Source organism: Pelodiscus sinensis, chromosome 1 (genome assembly GCF_052426305.1).
Source record: "Pelodiscus sinensis isolate ZL-2025 chromosome 1, ASM5242630v1, whole genome shotgun sequence".
In the NCBI taxonomy this organism is placed as follows: Eukaryota; Metazoa; Chordata; order Testudines; family Trionychidae; genus Pelodiscus; species Pelodiscus sinensis.
In genome coordinates this window covers 329,201,285-329,208,583 of record NC_143052.1, presented here as the reverse complement: position 1 = coordinate 329,208,583, position 7,299 = coordinate 329,201,285, and the positions used below count along the sequence as shown (strand labels likewise).

General features: G+C 42.9%; 1 long non-coding RNA gene across 1 annotated transcript; it reads right to left on the bottom strand.

Moving 5' to 3' along the window:
- Positions 1 to 3,820: 3,820 nt before the first annotated feature.
- On the bottom strand, positions 3,821 to 6,403 carry LOC149525977 (uncharacterized). Its single transcript, XR_016348567.1, has 2 exons — positions 5,492 to 6,403; positions 3,821 to 5,135 (listed from the first exon to the last, which is right to left on the bottom strand). It is a non-coding gene; the product is annotated as an uncharacterized LOC149525977 (long non-coding RNA).
- Between the last annotated feature and the right edge of the window lie 896 nt (positions 6,404 to 7,299).

Genomic DNA, 7,299 nt, shown 5'->3' with positions numbered 1-7,299 from the left:
CTTTGTCCTTATCTTCAAGGCACTTCATTTTTGGAGCCCATGATATCTAAAGACTACCAAAAGCTCTGCAATTAAAACCACTGTCAACAGTTTCACTCCTCTGGCACACCAGAACTTTCTACAATAAGGGACAGCCAGCATATGTATGCCCAGTGTACAATAAGGGACAGCCAGCATATGTATGCCCAGTGTATGGGACAATGAACTTTTTTTTTTCCTCAGAGACTGATCCGAGACTGTGGGAAGAACCCCTTGAGGAACTAATGATCGTCACAAGCCAAACCTCCTTTTGCTTCAGCCTCAAGGTGTATTTCTTTTTCCTGGACTTCTCTAATCTGCTATATTTTTCTGTGCCAGGAAACTGGGAAGTGCCTGGAATGGGATGGCTTCTCATAAAACCATATAGAAAAGAGAGAATTACCAGGCATATGAAAGAGCTGGCTAGAGGTGCCCCCCTCCACTAAGACTGCCCCAGCCCTGAGCATCCTACCCTCTAGTTGCCCTTTTGGAAGGCCAAGCAGGGGGCTGAAGCACTCCCCGATTCATACAGGAACATTGCTGGCAGTTCCCCTTCAGCAAGGAGGTAGCAGAAAATGCACAGTTTGCTGCATTCCTCACTCTGGCTGAGGAGCTCGGGGCAGGTGAACCTGGACCTGCCCCAGCAGCAGGACATACACTCCTTCTCCAGCTGTGCCTGCTGGAGCTGCAGCTGCCATGGAGAGGTGCTTCTCACCAGGCTCCCAGCTGCTACAGGACAGCCAGCATATTGAACCCCTCATCCTCAGCCCCACCCCAGAGCAATGATTTAAATTAAACATGGACATCTTCATTTTATTTTCCAAAAAACACAAATCAATTGTGGTAAGGACCGGAGTAATGCTAGGTAAATCTTCTAGTATTCAAAACACCAAGGCCTACCAAAACAAGACACTCCATTGCACTCACATCTCTTCCCACATAGTGGGTGAAAGAATACCCCAGGACAGATGCTAGGCATATTGCTTAATGCAATACTGGAAGGTGCTCAGATACTGTGGTGGAGAATGTGATCTAAGAAGCTATATAGAATGGAACAGGAGAGCAATTCTAATACAGTGGATGAGGGTAGTGCTCATGAAATCACATTGTTACAAAATGCTATTTATGGGCACAGCTTGGTAGTTCAGGATGTTTCAATCTGTATACAAATAAATAAAATCATCTGTTTCTGACTGCCTATTGTTTTACCCAGCATTAACCGGCTGGGTTTCGTGTAAGCATCCCACCCTTTAATCTCATTTCTAGCTGGTAGTTTTCCATTAACATCTTATCTCCCCTTTCCTAGCAGGCTCATGTAGCACCAATTTTATTTTCAGTTGTCATTAAGTATGATGTGCAGTATTTACAAAATAAACAATAGGTAAGGATTGGCATTCTTCTCAGGGAAGGCAGAACGGAAGATTTTAAAGAAATGTTAGAGTGAATAGAAACTTTTAAACTGAGTATTTCAAAATGGAACTAGGTCTTGAAAAAGTGAAAGGAATAAAAAATGGAATATGAAGCTGTAGAAGATTTTACTCATCATTTACACTTTCTTAGTGACCTGGTGCGGTGTCATAGGTTTGCCAAGGTCAGGGGTTGGCAACCTTTGGCTTTTGGGTAATCTGCTGAAAGTTTGCTGATGCTGAGCATCTGCAGGCATGGCTCCCCCAGCTCCCAGTGGATACTGTCTCCCATTCCTGGCATGCAGCCTGCGCTACTTCCCACAGCTCCCACTGGCTGGGAACAGGAAACTGCAGTCACTGGGAGCTGCAGGGGGCCATGCCTGAAGACACTTAAGGTCAGCAAACTGTCTTGCAGCGCTCCAGCAGTTTTCCTGCTAGCCCACGAACGAAAGGTTGCTGGCCCCTGGTCTAGGTTAGTGTCCCTTGCCAGCAGTTGTTCTGGTCATGTGATGGTCTGCCTCTTCTTGCACTGCGCCATGCAGCCAGGTCATGCTTTAATAACAGAAAGTCCAACAGAAAAAAATAATCCACTTGTAACAAAAGGTCTTCAGCCTGGACTGTGGGTGCCATGGTCCTCATGCCCTTTTCTCATGGAATCTCAGCCATTCTTTTCCTCTTCTCGGGGCCTCACCTCACCCTGGTCTATTTTATAATTTCACGGAAGGGATGACTGGACGTGCTTTTGCGCAAGAAGTTTTTGCGGAAGATCTCTTCCACAAAAGGTTTCTTGCACAAAAACCCTGCAATATAGAGGAAGCCAAAGATTCTTAATAAAAAAAAAAATAATAATAAATAAATAATAATAAAAAAAACACGTAGAGTAAAATATCCAAAAATTTCTAGGTGATGTAGGTACTTCAAAGCCATTTTCAAAAAGTGACTTAGGCACTTAGGGCCAGATTTTTTAAGGTATTTGCATTTCAATGAGACAAATGTATAAGTTGTTTAGAAGCCCATGTCTGATTTTCCAAAGTTACTTCAGGGTTGCAATGCTGATACGAGCAATGTCTAACTACATTTACAAATTTAGGTCTAAGTAACTTTTCAAAATGGCACCTTGAAAAGCACCTACATTTCACCCCTTGTGATTTTGGGTGCTCAACTTGTCACATGATAAAGGGGCCTGATTTTCAGAGGGCGGATGCTGTGAAGTTTATAAAAAAATCAGGCCACTAAAAATTACTAGCTAAACAGCATAGGATTTTAGGTCTAGGATATCAAATATTATGTTAATTTCCATGTCAATTGGCCTCCACAACCACAATTTTCCAAAAATCAGGACATAAATGTAGGCTTCTAATGCCATATATAAATATCTTCATTTTCAGAAGTGCTAGCACTTACCTACTCACAGTTCAGTGAGAGCTGCTGGGTACTCTATACTTTTGCAAATGAATTGTTGTGTTTATAGATGGATTTCAGAGCCCAGCTTTTGGCACCCAGTTACAGAAAATCTTAGCTCAAGAAGGACAAGTTTCAGTGAGGCAGATGTGTTAGTCTGTTTCAGCAAAAATAACAAGGAGTCCTATGGCACCTTAAAGTTTAAAATATAATTGGGTATAAGCTTTCATGGGCTGGTGCCCTCGGCTCCAACCAATGAAACCTTATGCCCAAATAAATATATTAGGGTATGTCTACACTACCACCCTAGTTTGAACTAGGGTGGTTAATGTAGGCAACCGAAGTTGCAAATGAAGCCCGGGATTTGAATTTCCCGGGCTTCATTTGCATCTTGCCGGGTGCCGCCATTTTTAAATCCCCGCTAGTTTGGACTCCGTGCCTGCGGCTACACGCGGCACGAAATAGGTAGTTTGGATTAGGCTTCCTATTCCGAACTACCGTTACTCCTTGTTCCATGAGTAATGGTAGTTCGGAATAGGAAGCCTAATCCGAACTACCTACTCCGTGCCGCGTGTAGCCGCAGGCACGGAGTCCAAACTAGCGGGGATTTAAAAATGGCGGCGCCCGGCAAGATGGAAATGAAGCCCGGGAAATTCAAATCCCGGGCTCCATTTGCAACTTCGGTTGCCTACATTAACCACCCTAGTTCGAACTAGGGTGGTAGTGTAGACATACCCTCAGTGTTTAAAGTGCCACAGGACTCCTCATTGTCTTAGCTCAAGAGTGGGATTTTCTAGACTTGCCTAAGTGACTTAGGAGCACACACTGAAATGAAAGTGAATACATCTTGTGCTCCTAAGTCATTTAAGAGCATGTGAAAATTCCATACCAAGCATCTTGCCAGTCTATGTTTCGTCTTCATATGCATGTGTATGATTTTTTCATTATTGAACATTTACCTGAGAAGCTAAGTGGTGCAAGGTCAGAACAGCATGTAAGCAAGATGTTTTATAATCTTTATTTAGATAGAGAAAGTTAAGTTACAGAATATTAGACTAAGTCACCCTCTTTCTTACCCAATATCTGAGGATAGAACAGCTACAGACATGAAAATGATCCAGTTACTTGTAGTGCAGCCAATGATTACATTAAAACAGTTAACAATACATTCCTCTTAAATATTAGTGCACATACAGTACATAAACATAATTTTCTGTTCCTTATTAGCAAGAAAATAATTCCAATGGCATACATTTTCAATTCAAAATTAATTTTGGTGATAAAGTCCTTCTGTGCCCATCTTAAAAACATATTAAAGTAAACTAATGTCCACTAAACCTGGAGTTTGTCTACTTTCATATTAACTGGTTACTCTCATTGCAGTACTTTAAAACAGAAAGTACCAGCTTATTATTACGAAAAGAAGTTTGTTAGATTTCCTATCATTCAAAATCTTTGGCAATGTTTCCATGGAACATTCTCTCTTATGTAGACTTGATGATTTCACAACAATTTTATTTATGACACTTCAGCCCTCTCCAATCCCAAATACCCTGAGATCACAGACTTTCCTTTAAATGACTGAGCAGGCCAAATAAACTTAATATGTGAGTGCTAAAACAATAAAGATCCTATATTGTGGGTGAAAAATAATAATAGTACAGTACAGTGGAAAGCCTTTAAATATATTATTAGATATTTTAAAGTCACATTAATTAAAATTAAACACCTCCCACTGAATAGAAATACTGACCTATATACTAAAAGAAACTACTTCCTTTCAGGAAGTCAGCAGCAAGGAGTCTGAAAAACTAAAAAATGACACCATGGGATGCGTCATGGGCACACTTTGTGGTGAGATCTGTATGGATTCACACTTGAGCCAAGATTTTCAAAGCTGGGGGCCTAGAGCCAGGTTTTTAAGTCCTTATTTAGGCACCTAAGTAAGTGGCTTGGTTTTCAAAAAGTCTGACCTGCATTCACATTAGGGAGTACTCCTGGGAACTTTACAAAATCAGGTCGCATATTTAGGAACTTAAATAAGGATGTGGGAGCCTCTCTTTAGGCATCCAGCTTTGTTAAGTCTTGGTGTTGATTAATAGTGTTAGGTGCATATCAACCTGTACTGGCCAAAGATTATCACCATGCTCTGCACTAGCCAAATCCTTCAGCATGTTGGCAGAAGCACAAACTCACAGGCCTTTGCTATGATGCGGCAGACTGAGAATAGATGATAGGAAGGATTCGGTAATTATGCATCTTCTAAACACACAAATAAAACGAGCTACAAAAACAACATTGAGAAAGAATCTGGGGCTATGTCTAGACTGCAGGCTTCTTTCAAAAGAGGCTCTTTCGAAAGATCGCGTCTAGACTGCAGGCGGATCTTTCGAAAGAGCAATCCGCTTTTTCGAAAGAGAGCACCCAGCGAGTCTGGATGCTCTCTTTTGAGGAAGCCCTATTTACATTGAAGAACGCCTTCTTTCGAAAGAGGAACTTTCGAAAGAAGGCATTCTTCCTCGTGAAACGAGGTTTACCGCCATCGAAAGAAAAGCCGCGTTCTTTCGAAATAATTTCAAAAGAACGCGGCTTGAGTCTGGATGCAGGGGAAGTTTTTTCGGGAAAAGACTACTTTTCCCGAAAAAACCCCTGAGTCTGGACACGGCCTAAGTTATGTTCATCAGTCCTATTATAAATATATGTAGAAAATATTCAGGAGCAATAAAAATAAAGTTCAACACAAAAATAAAAATAAAAATGCATTTGATGTTATTGTCTAGTGTACTTTTTTTGTAAACAGGTTTTGTCACCAAACATACTTTGAAAAACTTGGCTGCAGTATCTCCTTTAGAAATAGCTTAAAGACTTAAACCCTTGAGTCTGAAAAGCTAAAGTTAGTTTTTGCCCATCCGGTCACTGCCCTCAAATGCTCCATAGTGACACTTTACTATTACAGGTGCTGGGTATATTAATAACATAGTGCTGCGTCTGTATTCCTTTAAAGTGCCTGCCAAGTATTTAATTTTGTCCATGCTGAAATGAAAATGAGAGCACTGCTTAGAACAACTGTTTGAAAATCTACATGTAGTTCACACCATATGCTACTATGCTGAATCCCTATTGGAAACACTTGTAAAATGGAGATGAAAGCACTATAATGCGGATGCCATAAGAAGAGTGACTGGGGAAATATTCTGAAGGCGAGAAAAATATTAGCTATTGCTCTGTCTTAATGTGTATGGGTATTAGGGGAGGGATTTTTTTGGCACATTCTATTTCCTCAAGAAATGTTTATAATTAAATATATTATTTAGAAAAGTATTTTTAATAAAAAGAAAGTTTTATAAATTCTAAAAAAAAAAATCAGGATTTTTTTTCAAATACAGGCAGTCCCCGAGTTACGCGGATCCGACTTATGTCGGATCTGCAGTTACGAACTGGGCCCTCCCTCTCCCTGGTCTCCAGCAGACCAGGGAGAGGAAGCAAAGCCGCGGAACCCGCGGGCAGCGGACAGCCCAGACACGTCTGGGCTGTCCGCTGCCCGCGTGCTCCGCGGCTTTGCTCTGCTTTGCTCCCCATCCCCCTGGTCTGCAGACCAGGGGGACAGGGAGCAAAGCGGCGGAACACGTGGTCAGCGGACAGCGGACAGCCCAGATGCATCTGGGTTGTCCGCTGCCCGCGTGTTCCGCCGCTTTGCTCCCCGTCCCCCTGGTCTGCAGACCAGGGGAACGGGGAGCAAAGCAGAGCAAAGCCGCGGAGCCCGAGGACAGCAGGACAGCCACGGCGCGTCTGGGCTGTCCCGCTGCCCCCGTGCTCCGCGGCTTTGCTCCGGACGCCTGTGGTACAGCAGCTGGGGCGCTGCCGGTTGGTCCCGTAGTGCCGCTCTGGGCGCTACTGGACCAACCCAGCAGCACCTCAGCTGCTCTGCCCCAGGCGTCCCCAAGTCAGCCGCTGCTGAAACTGACCAGTGGCTGACTACAGGAAGCCCCTGCCCTGGGCTTCCTGGAATCAGCCGCTGATCAGTTTCAGCAGCAGCTGACTTGGGGATGCCTGGGGTTCTTAAGTTGAATCTGTATGTAAGTCAGAACTGTATGTAAGTCAGAACTGTATGTAAGCCAGATTCAGCCGCTGTTGAAACTGATTAGTTTCAGCAGCGGCTGAATCTGGACGCCAGTTCCAACTTACATACAGATTCAACTTAAGAACAAACCTACAGTCCCTATCTTGGACGTAACCCAGGGACTGCCTGTAAAATAACATTTAGTTTTGACATTCAGGGTAAAATTCAGCAAAGGTTGAGGGGGAGGGAGGAAAAGCACAACACGAGCACATAAAATAGAGCTTTCTGTTATGGAGGATTAAGTGTTGCATTGGCTTGACGCAAAAGGATGACCAGATTTCCTAGATACTCTTTTTCTTTCCAAAAATGGAGAAGTGGGGAGTAAAATACAATGATGTGCATGTTAAATATTGC